The 21,702-nt window shown below is 40.3% G+C and overlaps 1 long non-coding RNA gene across 1 annotated transcript in view; it reads right to left on the bottom strand.

Moving 5' to 3' along the window:
* The window catches only part of LOC131561600 (uncharacterized), a 34,604-nt gene extending 14,113 nt beyond the window's left edge, over positions 1-20,491 (bottom strand). Inside the window, exons 1-2 of the long non-coding RNA XR_009275093.1 lie at positions 20,322-20,491; positions 20,044-20,121 (exon numbers count right to left, since the gene is read on the bottom strand). This is a non-coding gene — a long non-coding RNA (uncharacterized LOC131561600). The remainder of the gene's footprint in view (positions 1-20,043; positions 20,122-20,321) is intronic.
* Between the last annotated feature and the right edge of the window lie 1,211 nt (positions 20,492-21,702).

Here is a 21,702-nt window from a genome sequence, read left to right as displayed (position 1 = left end):
ACCTCCCCCTCTCATAATAATGGTGAGTCCTTTTTCACCACAACTCTGAGACCAAGCACAGCCCAGACACAGATGCAGCACCTGATGCAAGGACAAAAGAAAAGAAATTGCTGCAGTGGGATAAAGGGGTCCATAACAAACTGAATTGTAGGATTGTCATTTCAAAACCTTGTTAGTTGCTACTAACCTTCCCTAAAAGGATTTTCAGTGATGAAATTTCTACCATTTCCTTCAGACGATTCCCACAATATAACTCATCTCTCCATAGGCTTTTTTCTTCATATAGAGAAGCCTTTTATATATTTGTAATGTTCTGTCTTCCCCAATCCTTCAGCCTTCTTCATGGTCCATTCTTACCCTTCAATACCTCATTTTCATTCTCTTCCCTTGTTTGATTATTGTTTTCTAAATCCTGACATTTTCCATTGGTGCCCTGATATCTCTGTGATGTTTATTTCCTCTGTATCAAGCATCAGTCACATATGACTGGAAGGACTGAGTCCAGAGAGAATAGATGTTATGCAATGTACTTATTTTGCAATGATCTTTAACCAAGTTTGGACTTCTAGAAATATTTGTCTGAGGCTTCTTGGGACAATATTCAAAAAAGGAAAGCCTGGAGTCATCTGACCTCTCATTGAGAACTAAATAAGGAAAACATGCTTTCAAAGATTGGTCTGAATTTTCATGATCTTCATCTCATGGTTCAAATTTCAGCTGTCCTGGTCAGTCATACAGCCAGGTGGCCAGTCAAAAGGAATGGCTGCAATTCCCAAGATCAGAATGAAACAAAAGGATAGATAGGAGCACCCTACAAAAACTCCAGAGGCAGGTACCAAATCCTTCAATGAAACCCCATTTACAGCAGACTGCAGTAACTCAGTGTGGAACCACCTCCTTCCTTGCCTTTGGCCACAGACTGACCACAAGAGAAACCAATACAAGATATCCCACTGAAAGGAAAAATAATGTCCTGCTTTGCATAAAGTGGCATTATATCATGGGAACTACTAGAGAGTTAATAAGAGTTGCACAAAGGCAAAAGATTTATTTAAGCAAAAAGGGATGAAGTCAGAAATAGCCCAGAGGTCACAGAACTTTTCTCATGTTCCCCCACAGATTATCTACTTGCATTAGAAGCCCACAGTATCAATAGCTAAAATGTACACCAATTGCAAATTCATTTCCAAGGTATGTCTTTTTAAATTATTAAGTTTAGTTTCCAGGATCATTTAAAAAAAAAGGATTGAGAAGTAGTTTTTCTTCTCACAATATACTAAAAAGAAAAAAATTGCACCACAACCCCCTCCAACAAAAAAAAAGCCCCAACCAAAGCCAGTGCTAAGGAATGCCTGAGGAGTTATGGGATTTGGGGATTTTAAATCTCTGAAAACAGAGAGGTCATGTGAAGTGCAACTGAGATGCATCGTGTTTGGATTTTATGAAGAATGCAATAGATTTGCATGAAAATTACTCTAGAAACTATTACATATAATTTTTATAAAATGTGTGGGAGTTGGAAATGAACAGTGCTATTGCATTTAAAAGCTCTCTTTGGGATTTCTTTGACTGCATCTCTTCCCTACACAACAGTCTGAAAAGATATGAGTAACTTGGAGTTGTAGGAATATTAGCACTCCTGGCAGGCAACCTTCCCAGAGCTGAATTTAGACCAAGGTTTTGATTCAAAAGGAAAACTGTCAGCCCTCTTGCTCACCTCGTGTTTAAATGCAGCACTGCACACAGGGGACAGATTTGCATCTAAGGCTCTTTGCTGGTTTGCAAAGTGGACAAGTGAAACCATGTACAGCCTAAACCAAGACATTTTTCTTCATCCCATTCACTAAAGGGTCACCTCTTTGTGATCCCATCCTTTCCTTTGCTACTGAACCCTTCAGGCCCCCAGAGCTGAAGATGCAACCTCTGAGCACCCTGTTAGCCAAGTGTCATGGCAAAGCCACAAGAAGGGAGCAAAATCTCCAACCTGCCACTCCTGGCTGTGCTATTGATCTGCTCTGAGAAGGTGATAATCCCCTCAGCAAGTTGCTGGGTGGAAAAAAGCCAAAGCAAACCAATATCCAGTAAACCAGCATATCCAATAATCAAAAAAACCCCAGCATATACATACACAAATACTGATTAGGAAACTGATCCTTTCTGGACAGAGAATTATCTGTCAGGGCTCTAATTTCCATGAGAAAAACAAAAAAAAATAGTTTTAGCGGAATGTTGCCTTTTTTTTTAATTGATTCTATCAGATGAGATGCTTTTTAAATCATCTAATTTTCTGTTTTCACCAAAATCTGAGTTGTAGTTGTATGTTCTTCAGAATTACAGAGTGACGCATTTATGTGAGAACTCTAAAACTCAGACAAATAATTGAAGTTAAAGACAAAACAAAACATAAAAATCTCAGAAATAGTTTTCCAATTGCTCAAACAGTGGCAGAATTACAGGAAAACGTGAAATATGGAGACAAATACAAGCAACTGTTACAGGATTGCTACCAGTTCTATCACTTGGTGGTATGATTGCTTCCCTTTTGACTTGTAAAAATCAAGAGGGAAAAAATGGAGAGTAAAGAAGAAAACAAGAGGTAAAACCAAAAAAAAAAAAACAAAAAAAAAAAAGTAAGAGTGGAGAAAGCAAACATTGGTAGGGATAAAAGTGATGTCTATGATTATTATTTGATACTCTTTTAGGGAAAGAGGACTTAAATTTTATGAAAGCTTGACTCTGCTATATAATTTCTCATGTAGTACAACTATGGTAATCATAGGGGCCATAGTCAAAGATAAAAGACATTTATTGGAAGTCCCTTTGATTTCTAGTCACTCTTTTTCACTTCCAAGTAAATAATGAGTTTTTAATGGAAACATATCTGGAGAAAAACATATTTTTGCCCTTTTTCCCAAAGGTTACTGTAAGAATTACCATAGGTTTATACAAAAGAGCCTCAGCCCACTGTCACTCACAAAAATAAAACCCCTCAGGACAAATAGACCAGAAAGGACAGGCAAGGACAGCTGGACTCAAAATCAAAATTGTGAATTTTCTAACATACTGGAAAATCACCTCTTTTTGTTACTCCTCCTGTCCTGGCAAAGCCCAGGCTGATCCACAATTTCCATCCCTCACATAGCAAATGCATCATTCTCACTCATGCACTTATGAATATGTTATAAATTGTGACTAAATGTAATTATGTAAATGATAGTCATTTGTTTGCTGTACAGATTAATGTTCTGCTTCACTGGGGTCCCAATATGGAGCAGCAGAAGTTTGAGCTTTGCAGCTGTGCCTCTGTGTGGTGCTGCCTCTCATGTAAAAATTAAAATGAAGATGAAATTTATCTTTTGCTTAGGGGGAACAAAACAAACCATCCCTGTGTTACTTAATACATTATCTATTACTTCCTCCAGGTAGCAGAATCAATCACCTTTCCCAGTGGTGGTAAAGTCCCAGGGAATAATTTCATACACCTCCAGCTCTATAACACAATGTCAACGTGTTAATTGGAATCCCAAAAAAATGGATTTGCTTTTTTTTAGTGAAGCTAAGCTTCCTTTGTCAAACTGGGAGCTGTCAAGAGACATGAAAAGTAAAGTTCTGCTACACTGAGGAGATATGGCTAATAAGGATTTATGTAAAATGAGTTTTCCATCCTGTGAAGGGTTTTGTTGATAATTAATAGGTTGTGCTGTTTTGCATCAGGATTGATCTGAGAGCTTTAAAGGGTGGGGAGAGTGTCTAACAAGAAAACCTCTTCCAGAAAGCAAATACCTGTGTGTTTCATAAACTTATACATGCTTCCTTTTAAGAAAATCGTGGTAGCAATTCTGTGTATTTTGGCTTTTTCTCCTCCCTCTTTAGAGAGTTGCCTGTAAATGCCTACCAGAAGCAGGCTGCAACACTGCTCTCAGGCTGATGCCATGGGAAGTCCCAGGTCTGACTAGTGTTTAAAGCTGGGCAGCCCATTTCTCTTGTTTAAACCACCAACATGGAAAAGCAAACTGAATGCAGCTTCATGCAGTTACAATAACAGTCACAGCATTCATAATACAGTTATCACAAAGTGTTTATATTCGATTTTCTAATTATGTCTTTGGAATGATATATGTCCCTATCTAATAAAGAGAATGCAACCAAAGCAGCTTTAGGGAGGAAGGGTAAAATCATCTGCCAGACTTAAAAGACTAACAAAGGTAGCAGCTATTTTGTTAGAAGTGTGACCAAAAAAACCACAATTCTCTCACAACAGCTCCTTTCACCAACAACATCAGCCCTGGCTGGGACTTGCTGTATTTTCAGCACAGCATAACAATGGAGACAGGAATAGGCTGCCTACACACGCTAATGCTTTATTAGTAAAAATTCAGTGTTCAGGGAAGGAAAATTCTAAGTCAGGGCTCTTGCATCTAATAAAATGAAAGTCTCTGCTGTTCTGCATTTCAAGTTCATGATGTCATCCAAGCTCCTCTGCACAGAGCTTTAGCCCTTCATTACTTAATCAATCTTCTATGAATTACCCTTGTTCCCTGGAACTCGACACTGACTTCTTACACTGATTTTCTCAGGTCATCTCTCTCATTCTAAACCCAAAAATTTCTGTCTACACAATAGGAAACAACAACAACAACACAAAACAGACAGTGACCAGTGTGCCTTGCTGGTTCCTCATGTAGTTGTAGGTGATGTAGTAACACTTTCACACCTTAGGAATAGGCTGCTTGTAAATTACTCAGAGCTTCTGAGGTGAAACACACTGTTGAGTTCACAGGTATTACACTTTCAAGTCTTACTTGAAAGGAGCATGTCCAGGGTATTTGGAACCTTTATAAATGTCACCCACAAGAGGAAGAAATTAGCTAAACTTTTTTTTTAACATATTTCTGGTTGATTAATGAGGATTTACATGCATTATCCCATTACATACATACACAATGAAAACTACAGGAGAGCAATTCATACCGCATGTTCTTTTATAATTTAACACAAAATACCCTTTATCCTCATTTTAGTCTTCCCCTACATCATGCTCAGATGTTAATCAGTGTACAGAGAGCCTGCCTCCAGTCAGCCTGGATCCATTCTCACAGTGCTTGCCACCACAGAGAAGCACATTTGTGCAGCCACAGCAGAGCTGACCCACCAGGATGCTCCAGGAGTGCAACCAACTCAAATATTCATAAAGCTGCTAATTTATGGCAAGTGCTTGTCTCCCCATCAGGGTTTTCCCTCTGACTGCATGCAGATTCCAAGTGTAATGTGCCTTCTTGCAAAGCAGAACTGGAAGAGTTTAGTGTTTCAGGAAGTGAAAATAGAAAGAGGAAACAACATGGCAGCTTTCCATACTTTCCCTAAAGGAAATATTTTTCTATGTTATTATTAATCCTGTGTGCATCCATGATGCTTGAATGCTTATTTGGTTGAATCACTATATATTCCTGTTTGATTTTTCATCAAACATGCACAAGTAATTATGCTCTTCAAAAATATGCAGTTGATAATGTTATTCTTCGTAAACATTGTTAAATGTGAAATATTTTAAGATGTTATACAACAATATAATTTTTTAATGTTTGTCACTTCTCATTTCCTAACAAAGAAAACATGCATTTCCTTTTTCCCCATTAGAGTGAGACAAAACAATGCAAAGAGACAGAAAAAAACTTTGGGCACTAGCTAAGGGATCCTTGTGGCAATAAAAGCATTTTTGTTGTCTGAAGAGTCCAGTTAAAACTCTATTGCAAAACAGTTTCACTCTAAGGCCTGGCCTGAGGGCACTGGTTCCAATCCTTTCCAGGTTGTGAGTTAGGAAAGGCACAATAGATACCATCAACAAGAGGCAATTTGTAGTGTGATCAGCTGAGGTTCAGGCTACAGATTGGAATATATAAACTGAGAGCAGCTTTAAGAGAAAAAGAAATAAAGAAAAAAATCTAATAGTAGCATTTGGCAGATGAGAGAGTGCTAAATGTGCAGTGGGCATGCACTTCAAGCAGTGCACAAGCCAAGCTGGGAGACTGCAAGCCAGGTCTCTGCACACTCTCTTGCCAATGTGCCTCAGCCCTTCTCTGGAAGGCAAATCATATTGATGGTAATTCAATCCTTGGCTCTTTGGCTTAAGGTACTGATATTGTTTTACTCCCCATCATAAAACAAGCTGTTTTCAGTAGTTTGAGACCTGTACTGAAGATCCAAAGACAAGGATGCCTTTAGAGAAGGCACCTGAGAAGTTGTGGTTACCTGAGATATAATTGATTGCTTTGGCTTCATGCCAGCTTGGGATCCTGGTTCTCAGAAACTCAGGAGTCTCTTAGGAGAACAAGGCCTTCCTGACAGGGTAGGAAAAGTGTCTTTTGAAATTCTGCTAGGCTGAAAGTACCAAGATATTTGTGACAGTGACACTGGCTAATTTTAGTTATTGAGCTAAATCACTGTCAGCCTAAATAGGCTGCAATGAAATGCTGAGCTGATAAATGGCTTCAGGTCACCAAAGAAGTGATGAGTCTGTATGGCCACTAACTGCTGCAGGGCCCACAGGCTTCCCACAGAGTCCATCAGCTCCAGAGTTTTCCAAGAAAAACTGCTGCTTCTCCGTGCAAAAGCTCCCAGTTCCCCTAACTCCCTTAGGGCTTGGCTTTGCCTCTTTACCAAACTCTCAGTGCCAGCTGCAGAGAGCTGTGCTTTAAACAGCCCTGGCAAAAGGCAGCTGGGGATGATGGGGTTTTAAAAAGCCCTGGCAAAAGGCAGCTGGGAATGCTGGTGTTTTACTGCAGGGACATTTGGGCATTGCTGAGCCGACAATGGGTGAAGCAGACCCAGTGTGCACCTTGGGTCTATACTGGGAGTGTGACAGGGGAAAGCATTCCAAATGGAAACAAACATGAAAAACCCCTCAGGACAGTCAACAGCTTGGGAAAAGCTGGGAAAAAAGGGGGAGGAGGAGGTGGGGAGGAGGCTGGGGAAGAAACACAAAAGAAAGAAAAAAAAAGAAGAAAAGATGAAAGATAGCAAGAGACAAGATTTTCATCAGTGAGAACCATGAGTAGAGAAAGTTCAAGCCCTCTAACAAGGCTGAAGTGCAAACTTCATGGCAGAGAAAAGGAACATCATGCACATAAAAGATCTGACCTGATAGTGTTTAGGGGCCTAACACACTGTACTACCATGTCTGGGGGACTACTGTGCATACAAAAGAGATAAGAGAGGGGTGGTTTGGTTTTTGCGGGGGGAAGAGGAGAAGTGTTTGCCTATGTTGGGGTTTTTCAAACTTACAGTTGATTTAGAGTTGAGAAAACCATCTTATGAATTTGGGAACCTACACAAATCCCTAATAAGAAAATTGTCTGTACTGTTAGAATGGAACAATTTCTCAGCCATGAGCACAGGACTCATTTAAGTTTTTCCAAAGAGATTTCAAGAAGTCACCTACAAAGCTCAAAGTGAAGATGTGCACAATTGGCAGTAGCCTGTGCAGTGAATACCACCAGCCCAGAGACTCAATGAAAAGGATTCCATGGGGGATGCTAAGGGGAAACAATGGTTGAAAGCACCTGTAACATCAGATGAGAGTTCTGCTGTTCTACCTCACATTTTGAAAGGGAGGCATGTGCAGGTAATGAGCTGAAAAAGACTTAGCTAGGAAGAAAAACAAAACAAAACCAAACAAAAAGGAGAAAGGAAAAACAAACAAACAAACAACCACAAAACTAAGATAACTGAGCCCTGAGAAAAGACAGAACTGAAACCAAGACAATCACTTTCTAACAATAACGTTGTTGCCCAAAGGCTCCCCTGTCCTCATCTCAGAACAAATACCAGGACACTGCTAAAAACTCTTCTTAATAGGGTGCTTATTTGAAACCACTGGTGTTATCTTCAGATTGATTGCCTCCAATATCATACTCAGTTTGTGTGTAAAGTATTAGAGCTTAAATAAAGTGACACAAAGCAGTTAACTCAGCTTCTGTGCAATTCACTAGCTCAGATACACAACATGGGCTGGATAGAAGCAGGCACTGAAGGAAGAAAACTTCCTTGGCTTTGAGGAATTACAGAACTGCAACTGAGACAATGAATTATTCTCTAGCAGAAAAATTGAGAGAGTGAAATGCGTGTGAGTATGAAATAAGTGCATTAGGTACAGAGAAAAGACAAAGTCAAGGTATAACACTCCAAGTCAGAATTGCAATCCACTCCTGTGTGTGATAGAGATTCCTTAATTTCTATGCTCAAATCACCTTGCTGTTTACAGAGCACACAGTCTGGAAAGTTTTGTAGGCACTAGCTTAAAAATAGGGATTTTACTGTCCAGAGGTGTTTTAGTAGGTGATGAGGGCTCTGTTCAAAGGCAGGCAAGGAACAGGACAGAGTGAGTCTGACGTGTCTCAGCAGGGCAGCCCATCAGGAGCAGAGGGAAGCACTTGATCCCAGCACAGAGACCCAAACCCTGCAGGAGATGCAGCTGGGGCTGATCTCTCTCATGTGGGTCCAGCTGTCACCCCTCAGCCACTCCAAACCCCTTCCCCACCAGCTTCTCAACATTTCCCTTCTCCTTTTCAACCTGGTTTTGAACTTCTCAGCACAAGCTGGCCAAATACAAGGGAAAGAGCACTTGCAAGTCCTCTCTCCTTGCAATCAGACTTGGAGAATGTGGCTTTTGTCTCTAAAGTGTCCTTTCTCCTTTGCTCACAGTACCTCTGCCAGCACCCCCCTCTGGTTATGTGGAAAGCCCTGTTATTTACTTGCTTATTTATGGGCTGGGAAGTTGATTTCAGTACAAATGAATGCCTGCAGGAAAGAAGGAAGAGAATCTTTCAAATTAAATTTCCCATAGCATAGCAGCTAAATGTTGATTTTATCTTTTAGGCTGTGAACAAATATTCATAAACCTATTAATTTAATCTCTGAGATCTTCAAAAATTCTAAATTTTCATAATTCAATATTTTTATCTGCTCTCCACCCAAGCTATCCCTAATGACAGCATTTGCTTTCCTGGCCATCACTACTGAAAAACTGTATTACATGTCCTGTGAAGTATCAGGCAAACATTGATATATGCAATCACCTTCTGAATGAAATTTCTTCAATTAAAAAAAAAAAAACAAAAAAAACCCCTTATTTTTCCTTAATCTTTTCAATAGTAGCATTTTCACTATTTGGATTACTATGCTCTCTTCATCATTATTTCCATTTTCTTCCCATTCTACCCCATTTGCCCTGCAATTTTTTACTGCCTTGAAAGCATTGCAGAAATGCTTTCCAGGAACTTCCAAGGGACTGGGAAGGACACTCAATGCACAGAGCCTGTCAGCAATGACGTGCTGATGCTTTGATCTTTTCCTGAGCCATGGATTGCCTTCCTCCCACAGAATCAACCATTGCCATCTGCAGGTAAGGATTAGTTTTGATTTAAAAAAAAAAAAAAACCAGCTGTGTGGGAGCTCACAGGATTCTTAAGCATTGTTAGTGAGCTGATGTCAGAGTAGTGAATGAAATAAGGCTGACCTAAAGCAGGGGCAGAAGAGCAAGGACCTGATTACATTAATTTGGGCACTGTGGACATGAGTACAGTGTATAACTTCAGGCACCCAGGCAGGGAGGAGGTGTTATCACTAACAAAGCTGCATGTTCATCTCATGCAGCAGCACCACAAGGCTTTCACTCCTTGAGCAGGCCTGTGCAGGCAGCACATGGCCATCAGCAGCATGCAAGGACTGGGTGGTGGCAGAGTAATTGCAGAGTGTCCTCTCTGCCCACTGGGTGCTTGCTCATGGTTTCTCAGGAGCCCAGTCCTCAGGTGTCTGACCTGTCACTTAGACAGATGCTTGTTCCCTAAATTCACGTGGACTCAGTCACTTTGCCACTGAAGTCCAGATACATCAGCTTCCCATTCCTGCTATGAATTTTCTTTTCAGAGCTTCCCAACCTATGGCACTTTATTATAATGTTATTATTATTATTATTGCTGCCTTCCTCCATACAAGCATCTTTCTTTTTGCCATGGCTGGTAATGCTGGGGATCAGGAGAGATGCTTGCAGGGGTTATTTACTACAGCACCATGCTCAGGATGTCAAATTTCAAGGTGAAACTCTGGCCACAAAGATGATGTTTGAACGCTCTGCAAAACCAAAAAGCTTGGAGCCTTTCCTCCAGCCTTGCTCACTTGCTTTACTGGGCCATGAGATTTTTTTTCTGCCTGCCCATAGAAGATGAAGTGAAAACCACTGAAATTTTTAAGTAGCACATGCAGATCCACTAATCACAGTGAAGATGGAACAGCATCAGGTGGATATTACCTTGCCCTGAATTCATTACAGGAAATCTTGCCTGCATTGATGCTTTCAGGACAATTACATAAACATTCACCTTTTTTTTTTTTTGTTATTTTTGACATCTTTTTTCAGAACAGTTATTGTATTTCATTCATTTGTTCCTTTGAGTCATCCACATTTTATCTTTTGTTCTTGTTGGCTTTATTTCAATCTCTCTGAAAAAGTGCAGGAACTGATTGGCCACTGGAAATTCTTTCCAGGATTATATTGCTCCTTAGGCTTCACCTTTGTGGGCTCAAGATCAAACACAGCAACCTCAGCAATGTAAAAGCTGCAGCTATGTTGAGAACACCTTTTTTTGTATTTTGTTACATACTTTAACCACACAGCTCCACATGCGCACTCCTCCTGCAACACGCAACTTATTACAGCCAGTTGTTTATTATTATTATTATTATTACTGTTTATTACAGCCAGTGAAAAGAGCTAAGGACAGCAGAGCTCACCTCTCCACCCTAGAGCCTAACCCCACCAGAGAGGTTTTCTGCAACAATAACTTCTCCAGCTACAGCACCTGGTTGTTAGCATTCTGTTCTCTAAACTTAGTTATCTTCAGAAAATCTTGTCTATGTCTCAGTTGCTCCTTAGAGACACACCCAACAGGTCCCTGATGTGTTACACAAGTGCTTTGTTTTCTCCTTAGCTGGAGTGACATCAGCAGTGTCTAATCACTCCTAGGCTGATTTCCAAAGGTCAGAAAGAAGAGGTAGAAAGAACTCTTGTTCTAATCACTTTCAACATTTCACTTCCCTTCCTTTGTAGCCATGCAAGCAGTTTTATCCTGTGCTTCTCTCAGACCCTGCCATATGCAAAATCTACATGGTATCATCTCTGGAATCTCTCTTTTGCTCAACAGACAGCCCTTGAAATATCATCTACCAAATAGAGCTTTGAAAACAATAAATTCTCTTTCTTTTTTGCCCAGCTGAACCAAATGAAATGGTAGACTTCCAGTTGTCTAACCAAGTCTGGAATAAGCATATTTTTACAGTTTTGTACAAAAGTTATGGTTTAAAAACTAAGCATGACCCAGCCATTCATTCACTCACGCCTGGATGGGATGGGGAAGGGAATCCAAAGGGTAAAAGGGAGAAAACACAAGGGTTATGTTAAAGGCAGTTTAACAGGCAAAAGGAAAGCAAAGCAAGCAAAGGAAAACAAGGAGCTCATTCCCCACTTCCCATGGGCAGCCAGGGCTTCAGCCACCCCCAGGAAATCTGGGCTTCATTGTGCACAATGGTCACTTGAAAAGACAAATACCATCACTCCAAATATCCTTTCTTTCCCCAGCTTTATGAGCTGAGCATGATGTCATATGGAATATGAGCAATCCTTTGGGTCACTTGGCATCAGCTGTCCTGGCTGTGTCCCCTCCCAGCTCCTTGTGCACCCCCAGACCCTCACTGGTGGGGTGAGGAGCAAAAAAGGCCCTGGCTGGAAGTGCTGACCAGGATTAATTAAAATATCTCTGCTTTATCAACACTGTTTCCAGCACAAATCCAAAACACAGTTTTGTACTAGCTGCAGTGAAGGAAAAACTATCCCATTCAAAGCCAGCACAAAAGAGTTTCCATTTGTTTGGGTAAATTGGGTAATTTCTGTATCATCCTTTTGATAATTTTCACATGTCTTGGTCACATCTATCATTTCTTAAAATAGCCACACATCACCTGGCAAAAATTCCTTCATTTCATTATCATCCATCACTTTTGGCATTACTCCTAATGGGAATCAGCTTTGTGCTTGAAGCTTTTGCAGTGGGCAAGCAGATTACCCTGAGTAAACACACATCTAGAAAAATCACAGGGTTATTTCTCCCTGTGCCTTTTTCTGTGATGTTTGTGTCACACAGCACCTAGCTGGCAACATTTTCTCTTGTGCATATCAGTGCTGGTCCCTGCTGTGCAGAGGAAACAGCTTCTCTACCACATCTCAAACAGGTATTTGTGCTACAAGCTGGATTGTCCCTCTCTTTCACCTCTGCCATGCAGTTTTGCCTTGACATTAGCTGAGGATTTTATAGACCAGTAAGAAATTTCTTTTTTTATTTTTTATCTATTTGAGCTTGTCTGAACAGCACACCTGGCTTTCCCTGCACCCAGAAGCAGTGGGGTGCACAGAGGTTGGTTGGTTTCCTATTTACAGGTTTTTGGGATTACCATCTATGTCCAAACTGCTTTTTATAGAACTTCTTTATATCTGCTTTCTTCACATATTTTCTTCAGCTATTCTGATGGGCTTTTTTCTAACATCAAATTTCCCATTAAGATCCCATCCCCCAGTGTACTAATTCTACCTGCAAAACACATTTTTTATTTGTTGTCTTGGATATCCCTTGGCTGCTTCCTTGGGAAAATTGATTTTCTGTGAAGCTATTATTCTTTAGAAAGAAAAAAATAAGCTCAAGTAATCAACAACATATCTGCTTTCCTCCTGTTCACATGAGAGTGCCAGAAAGCACCCATGTTCTGTTTCGTCCCTTCCAATTAGTTCAGAAACTGAGCAGATTTCTTCAGGAGCCTCCAGATGGGTCCTTGTGCACAGCTGTGCTCTCTGCAGTATTTTTGGTTAAACACCCACAGCCTGCCCTCGTTTATGTGAATACCACAGTCTCCTTTTCCTCCTCACACCACACTTTTGGTTGAGGTACCTGCCAGCACTAGAAATTAACAGAGGATGGGATGATCTAAGCTGACTTTTGTTATAACCTTCTTTAAGACTTCCATGACATCCACACTGCTCACTGCCCACCTACAGAGTGCCCAAGCTGTGAAACCTTTTTATCTGTTAAAGAAACAAAATGCCAGTGCAGGGGCTGGCCACACCTGACTAATGTTTGAATTTATTGAATTTATCCTGAATTTGTTTAACTGAATTTATATTGAATGTTGAATTTATGACATTGAGATGGTTCATTGGATTGCTGCAGCCCCCATACTTGGGCACCTTGAGGTGGGAACTGCTGAACTGAGATCAGCCTGGGGACACAGAGATGGGATTTGCTGAGCTACAGATGGAGCACTATTGCTCTGTTTGGAAGAGTAGGTGTGCCTACACATGCAGATCAAAGAGAGACACAAGCAGTGATCCTGAACAAGTGCTTTACACTGCTCAGGGATCACAGGAGGTGAAGATTCCCACCTGTGATAACTGCTCTCAGCAGTTAATGGGGGCACAAGGTCAAAACACAATGCCTTGACAAAATATTCAAGGATTAAAAATGAAAAGGATGAGACATGCCATTTAGAAAAGGAATTTGAATTTATGGGAACAACCACACGAAATATTAATACAGTTAGAAATATCTCTTAAAATTGATGAGCACCTACTGAGATATTTCTGGGACAGAACAAGTCACTTTACCTAAAAAATATCCCACATAAAATCACCCAAATATTTTATTGCTGAAAAGACTCAAGGAGCATTTTCTGAGGTGTTGCTGTTTAACTTATGCACTTAAATCATCAGCCTATACTCTGTGCTCTCAGGTATGTTTGCCAAGTGGTCATTCAGAACACCTCAGATAAAAGATGAGTCTTTGTCACCAACTAACCAGAAATCTTGAGGTTTACCCTGTAAAAGTTCATCATTAACCACCTTCATGATGACTGATACTATTATTTTTCTGGTAGATTTCTCACCATTTTTCCCCTCCAAGAGGGCACAGCAGCTTGTAAAAACCAGTTACAGCCTTATCTTCTATATATACAGCCTATCTTCTTATATATGAAGATATTCTGTTTTCAACATCTTAATAAAAGTTCCAAACCAGAAATATTATCTCAGCTTAAGACTCTGAACTTATGATTTTTCTAGTTTTAATGGGATATTTTAAAGCGAGTTTGAAATCTCCTTGTTCCTCCTTCTTGATACTTGATAGATGATTTTAGAGCTCCCCTGCTACCTGGGCCAACTAAGAATTTTCCTCATAAATGGTAGACCATGACTGAGCTTTCAAAGTGAGGAGAAAGCAGCTAGATTTTTTTGCTACCAAAGAAAAGTCATGTTCATTGGGAGGTAGATTGTTTTTTAAAGCTAAATCATCAAATGAAATATTAAACCTTCAATATCTACAAATCTGATCAGAAAAATACAGTTCAACTGCCTAAAGTGTTATTGCCATGACTCCAGGAATCATCTAAAACTTCAAATACAGCATGTTTCATCCAGTTCTGTTACTAGCAAAGACAGCTTTGTCTTGCTCCTTCCAAAGCTACTCCAGACTACTCATTTATTCTCATAAAACCAAGCAAGCTTTAGTTCTACTAAATCAGGGCACAGAAGCTATTGCAGTAATTCTATTTTGCTTAAAGCACAGCTTGGGCAAAATATCGGCCATGATGCTGCAGCCCAAATTTTCTCTGGTCATCTTGTTATGGCAGAGAGGGAGAAGAAATAAAATAGTAGGAATCTATCCTAGAGTCATATCACCATTTAGATCTACACTCTCAAGAGGGATTTCTTCATCTCATGGACCAATCTGCTGAGGGAGATGTTCCCAGGAGCCTTTTTGGAGCAGCAATGGGGAACACTGACTCTTTAGAGAAAGCAAAGGGAGACAGATCCAAAATTTGTCTTTCCAGACCTGATCAGCTGCCCAGCATTTTTTTATATCTGGCCACATTAACATTATAGCAACACAGAGACAGCTGAGAAGCAAAATTTCTCATTACTGCTGACCCCAAACCTTTTTTCCAGTGAAATTAGAGATTTTGTGAAGCACAAGTTGTTATGACAAGCTGAATTAAGACACTTGGGGCACAGCAGTGTTGCTGACTGTGGGCTGGCCCTGATGCTTGCAGAAGGAGAGGAGGCTGCAATGCTGTGCCCAGGGGGCCCTGGCGCACACTCGTCTCTCTTGCCAGTGTCACCTGCACCAGTCAAGCATACACAGCCCCAAGAGCAGGTGAGGGGAAAGCACTTTGTGCTGTACAGGGGTGTACATGGAGCTGCCCTCTGGGTGGGCTGGGCTGCCATTAACCCCATCCTCCTGAGGTTAATGTCTGGGCTGCCATTAACCCCATCCTCCTGGGAGCCCGGCAAGGGGGGCTATTTACAGACCACAAACGAGATGGGGCTGCTGGGAACGCGCCTTGAGCTGTTTCATTTTCCAGCATCACTCTCATTACACGATTATGACAATGGGAAGACACCACCAGCTCACATCCCAGGCAGCAGACACAGAACTTAATGTTACAACTTACTTTATAAACTTCTTGACCAATCACACAAAGCAAAAGCACATGGACAGTAGTTCTATCCAACCACAATAAGCACACGTACCTTTGTTTAAACAATGCTTGCTTATTTTGAATACAATACCTACTTGTAAGCCTTAAAACACAATGCACAGAGCTCCATTATTAAGCTTTCGCCTTCCTAATATCTTGCTAGATAAACTTTTCTGTAGCTTAGAGAGTTATTCTAAATGAGCGTTAATACACAGACCATTGTTCTATTTGTCCTTGGTTTTCTGCAGTTTAAATTCTTTTTCTGCTGACCTATCTCATGACTGCTGTTTAGCTCTAATCACAGTTCTGCTGTCTCTGGGGCCTGCATTATGCAGTTTTCCCAAAACCTTCTAATTTTGTAGATTCTCACAGCCTCTCACTCACACGGCATCTCAGTCTGCCAGGAGAGCCTTCCAGCCAGCCAAAGGGAGCACAGGAAAAGCTGAAACAGCTCTTTAAATACTAAAGAAATGTTGCCTAACATGAAAGGGGATAGCCACTGCTAAATCCATCTCCCTGCCCACCCCTCAAGCAGCCAGGTGTAAGGGAAACCAATCCATCCGTGCTATGCTAGGCACAAGAAGTGTCTAGGAGGAAGAAAGAGCAGGTGTACATTTAGTATTTTTAGCTTCACATCAAAACATGGCTCAATTAGTTTCTTTAAAAAGTGATTGCTCGACAAAAACTCTGATTTTTCCACAAAATTTCCCTTTGACATCAATAGGTAATTGCATGCTTGCTTACCTGTATTTGCATATTGCCCCTCCCATCCCCAGCACAGCATCCAATTCTCTTAAAGCTTGATAATTAGGCATTTCAGCAACCAACCCTTACACCAAAACACACAAACCCACCCATGCTTGTTGTTATTGCCATAGGAATCTTCATTTTTTAAAACATAAAATATCAAGAAACAGGCCACATTCAGCTTTATAATGGAAAAAAAACACATCAAAATAGCAGGAGCACAGCCTAGCCAGTTAACCAACAGTTTGTTTCTTTCCAGGATTGTGCTTAAGGAGAGTCAAGCTCCAGAACAGGAGAACATTACAATTAAGAAAATGAAAGAACTTTCACTTGGAGTCAGTAATTTCAGAGCTAGCAATATACAGCATGTAACTATTGCCATATGTAAAATACTGCATTAAACCTTTATTTATTTCTCTGTATATCGTGTGAAGAACCACTCTGTGTGCCTTGAAAGAGTGCACAAGAAAACACAGTTAATAATCTCAATTTTTAGAACTGGGTAAAAACTGGGAAAATACAGTCCCTATGAATTACTGCATCACTATCAGCCAGAAAAGCCAGGGGCAAAAACAGATGGAATTTGCTTAATTAGGTCCAGATCCAGTGAAGTATATACATATCTGTAAGCCAGCAAGAGAGCCTATGGACAGCAAACAAGTTAAATAACCATGTTGGAAGAGAACAGAAAGCTAAATATGGCATGGATTTCAGTTCTTACAAATGATATCTCATAGGTTCAGGATTATCTGCAAGCTCAAGCATTTTGCACAGTCAATGCTTTGCCTCTTGTCAGACAGTTGCCTGGTTGAAAGTTCTAGAAAACTGTCTTGAAACTGATTAACACCCTATTTGATTCCTCCTCATTTCTCACTCACTTTTATAGAAAAAAAGTTTCCCTGTAAAGGAATAAAGCAGCTATTGGCACTGCAGAGTTTAGGAAATGACTTATATGAAATTATAGATTTAGGAACATTAAGAAATCTGACTAAAGTATGATTCAAAGTATTCACATGATAGGTCAAAAACACTAGGCAAGGAAAAGAACTACTTGCCACTAGGCAAAGCAGAAACAAAGTTATCAAGTTGTGGATGACACATGGAGTTTAGAGATATTCCCTATCTGCACAGCAAGACATTCCTTTCTCCATCTTTTCTTGAGATAAGACACCCATCTGTCAGATCATTACAGCAATGAGAGATAAGATCTCTGCCAGTGCCCATTATTTGACATATTGTGTATAAGAAGCAGTTCTTGGCCAGAGGGAGTTCCCCAGATGTGTAAGCCAGGGTCCAGCTCAGCTCAGGGCCCAGGTGCCCTGGGCTTGAGGAACCTGGCCCAAGAAATGAGCCATGCACAGGGACAGGGCCACAGGACAGGGGGACAAAGGGGACAGCAGCCAGCTCACAGGCCACTCACAGCACCTGACTCAGACAGGGGACAGAAATAATGCCTGACCTGCCATAACATAATCATTGACTTCCAACTTCCACTCCAATCTAAAGACCACAATTTTACCTAAGCAAAAATGCTTCATCTTAATTGTCCAATAATGGGATGTAAAAAATTAATTCTAGAGTAAAAAATTGATATAAGGTGAGCAATATAAATAAAGAGCTAAGTAATGCCATGTGTCTGCCATAGCTTAAGTCAAATTTCAAAGGTTCATGTTTTCAGATATGTCTAAACCTTGGGTACCTCCTGAGTTTAGAAATAAAAATGGTATTTTGTTCCTAGAAGCCAAAAGTTTGAGGCCATGATAATATATTTAGATAACTTATGTTAGCAAGTGAGACTGAGGGGACAAAGCCATGCTGAATTTTGACCCTTTTGAAGTTTGCAACTGTTTTGCTCTACGGACTACTTTAATATTCATTGAACTATTTTCTGACTTTGTGGCCTGAGGAACAAAGGGCTCCTATCTGATAAAGGCTGAATATCCCTGATCCAAATAATAAATCATGATAAAATTATGGTTGTACAAAGGACAACTTTGATTTTTTCTCTCCAGGTATTTGCTTAGTTACTTCAATTTTCTTAAAAAGGTGAACATGTCTTTAAAGAAAAAGTGAACAAACTAAGCCAGCCTTATGCTGCAGTAGCTATGACAACAGACTTTGAAATAAGTGTGGAAAAAGCTAGACCTGAATCTTAATTCCATTTAATTATTTTTTTCAGTCTACTCTTCACACTACTTTGCATTTTACTCTGAAATTGTACAGAAACTGGGATTTCTTACAAACACCAGATGCACAGTGTCTTACATAGCCGATTCTACAGATCTTATTTAGGTTAGAAATGAGATTACTCAGAGAATGAGTAGACAACTCCTAATGTCTTCAGAGGGAAGCCAGACTGCTTTCTGGGGAATGCTTTTCCCAAAGTTGCTGTGTTCAGTGCAGACTGGCAGGTGTGAGAGATCTGACTGCATGAAGGAGAAATCCATTGGAGAAGCCATTAACAAATGGTATCATATCTTCTATTAAAGGTGAGGTTTTCAAAATAAAGACACAGTTGAGAAGGTAAAGTTAAAAGTCAGATTTTCACTAACTGGGCTGAGGTGAGAAAGATGATACTTCAGTTCTAACACCTCCACCTCTTCCTTTTCTCTTTCAGTCCTTCCCATCTTCCTTGAACAGTCTTTTATAGAGGATACCCACAATCATGGACACTACCACCTTCACTAGACAGAATATTTGGCTCCCTGCTCCTCACTCCTTTCCCATTCCTCTAATTCTTTCTAGCAGAAGGAGCAGAAAGAAAATTCTTCCCTTTCCTCCATCAAGCACAGCAATTTAGCAATCAAGAACACTTAAAAAAAAAAAGGCAAGAAACTCAGACCATTACCACTAACATCTCTTCCTACTCTGTAAATGTTCCATTTCCCTCTCTATTTTATTTTAACAAGTCCAAGGTTGCACAGGGAAGTCAAATGACTTTACAGCTGTGACTACACAGAAGAGGAATCACTTGAGCCTCTTTTGAAGGGAGCCACGTTCACCTGTGCTCTGAGCCAGCTCTTGAACTGCAGCCACCCACCAGCTCTCACACCTGACCAGGACAGGGACTTTATCAGCACCTTCCCCCACTGACCCCACTTCTCCAGGGCCAGATACCTCAATTCCACTGTTTTGGATTCTAGGGCACCACTGCAGAGGTTGGCACCGTGGCACACAGCCATCAAATACAGAAACAGATGGGCATCATGCTACTAATTAATTATTAATTCCCTTAAGAACTGATTGTGAGTAATCAATCTTCATTATTCTCCCAGAAAGACAAAAATGCATAAAAAGTGTATAAAATATCAGCCATTCTTTTTCATCTTCATTCTTGAAGAAGAATATCATTATTTTGATACCCTCAAATTTTTTTCACTTAATTCTTTCAGCTTTTTCAGTAAGGTGCAATGAATGAAATAAGACTGGTGGAACAGGGACTGGATGAAAGCAGCCTTAGCCTCCATTATCCTTTTTACCAGTGCATTGATTTTGAGACTTTGAAATTTATAAAGGGACCATCTCATGTGTGAGCAACTACAGATAGATGCCCCACAGACAAGTACATTGCTCTTATCCTCTGATTTGTCCTCTTCTCAAGCTGCAGCACCCTCCCACTCTCTTGTAGATGTGCCCCACATTTCCAGTATCTGGGGTGTAAATGAGGTGTTGCAGTGTTCCCTCTATGGCCTGCAGAACTATGGAAAGTTAGGAGGTACTTACAGAATTCACCTGCAGCTTCCAAGCAGCTGAAGGACATCATCACATGTGAGAAATGAAGCCCAGTCCTCAGCTGAATTTCTAAAAATGTAAGGACAATAGGGGACAAAGTCAAGAAAGCAGAAGTCACAGAGCTGGGTGAGTAGCTGTAGCCAGAGGGACCCTAGCTAATAACAGCAACCCTTCTTTCTATTGCACCAGTCAAAAACACATTCATAAATTAAAAAAATGTTTGAATATGTATAATGATGCATATTCAAACATTTTTTAAACTCCTTTACCTGTTTCAGGAAGTTCTTAGCATGGCCCCTCCTCTGATCTGCCTTTTAGATCCTGTGCAGCAATCTTGGTTGTGGTTTTGAGGGTCTGGTGTCACCTCCTCACAAGAGCCCCTGTTCCATGGTTTCAGCAGGTGACAGTCCAAGTGTCAGTGGCAGGGGTCACACCCATTCCTCAGATGTTACCTGACCATGCAGACACTTTAGTTCAGTTATTGCAAGTTAACCTCAAGTACTCTAAATCAACATCACCTACTTCACATAGAAGTATAGACATACTTCATATGTCTATATATTTTCTATATATTTTCATATACTTAAATGTTTGATATATTTTAACTACTGCCATTTAGCTACAAAAATAAAAGCATTCATTATCATTTCACAACTATAGCTACTTCTGCAAAAGCTAACACTATATTATAATGCACAACACATAGCATCCACTTTAATATTTGCAAAAGACAAAGCTATAATATGTGTTTATCATGTCACAACAAGTCCTTAGTCAGGAGCAGAGATCTACTGATTGCAACAAATAAAAAAAAAAAAAATTGTGCAACCCTTAAGGACAAAGAGCTGCACAGGCACAAACCAAGCACAGCCCCAGCTTACATAGACACCATTTGCAGTTCATCTAGGACTGGAGATAGTTAAAAGGGCCTACAGCTGCAACCTTTTATTCTAATTACCCACCTTGGGAGGGGAGAGGCACCATTAACTCTTCAGTAGCTGTCTCAGAAAGAGTAGGGAAAGGTGTGATGCTCAGAGTATTCCTTGTTTCTGAGAACTTTTTACCATTACATTTGGAAATGCTCCCAGAGTATTATTCAATCTCCATTCTACTTGCGGCAATGGTTTTTCTCTTCCACCCTCAACAGAATCAGGATAAAAGAGCCCTGCCATACATTTTGGTCTTTATATATTCAAAAAACCACTTCTTAACAACATGCTTGTTTCTGCATCCACTACATTCAATGCACAAAAAGTTCATTTGCTTCCTGATGGCAAACCTTGTGAAGTGCATGCACAGCTACTTCTAAATCCCTCCTCTTTAAATCAGATATAATTTTTTTAAGCCTTTTTCCATTGGCTTCAGTAGGCACTGCATGCTAGGGAAGTAAAACAGAGCCATGTTTTGTACTAGAGTTGATATGGTCTTTCCATTTTTTCTCTCCCCAGCATGCAACAGCATTGAGGACCTTGTTTCAGTCTGTCATGTAGCAAATTTGAAAGTTATTCTGCTTTTTGTAATCATGGAATAAGTCATGGGCACTTGAAGTTCAATAAATCCCCAGAGGCAGCCAGCTTGGTTTATTTTCAGCTCCAATGACCCACAGAAGAAAATTTTTTTTGCAACATGGGAATTGGATTTTTTCCCCTT

Source organism: Ammospiza caudacuta, chromosome 9 (genome assembly GCF_027887145.1).
Source record: "Ammospiza caudacuta isolate bAmmCau1 chromosome 9, bAmmCau1.pri, whole genome shotgun sequence".
Taxonomy (NCBI): domain Eukaryota; kingdom Metazoa; phylum Chordata; class Aves; order Passeriformes; family Passerellidae; genus Ammospiza; species Ammospiza caudacuta.
This window is presented reverse-complemented; position numbering and strand designations above follow the sequence as displayed.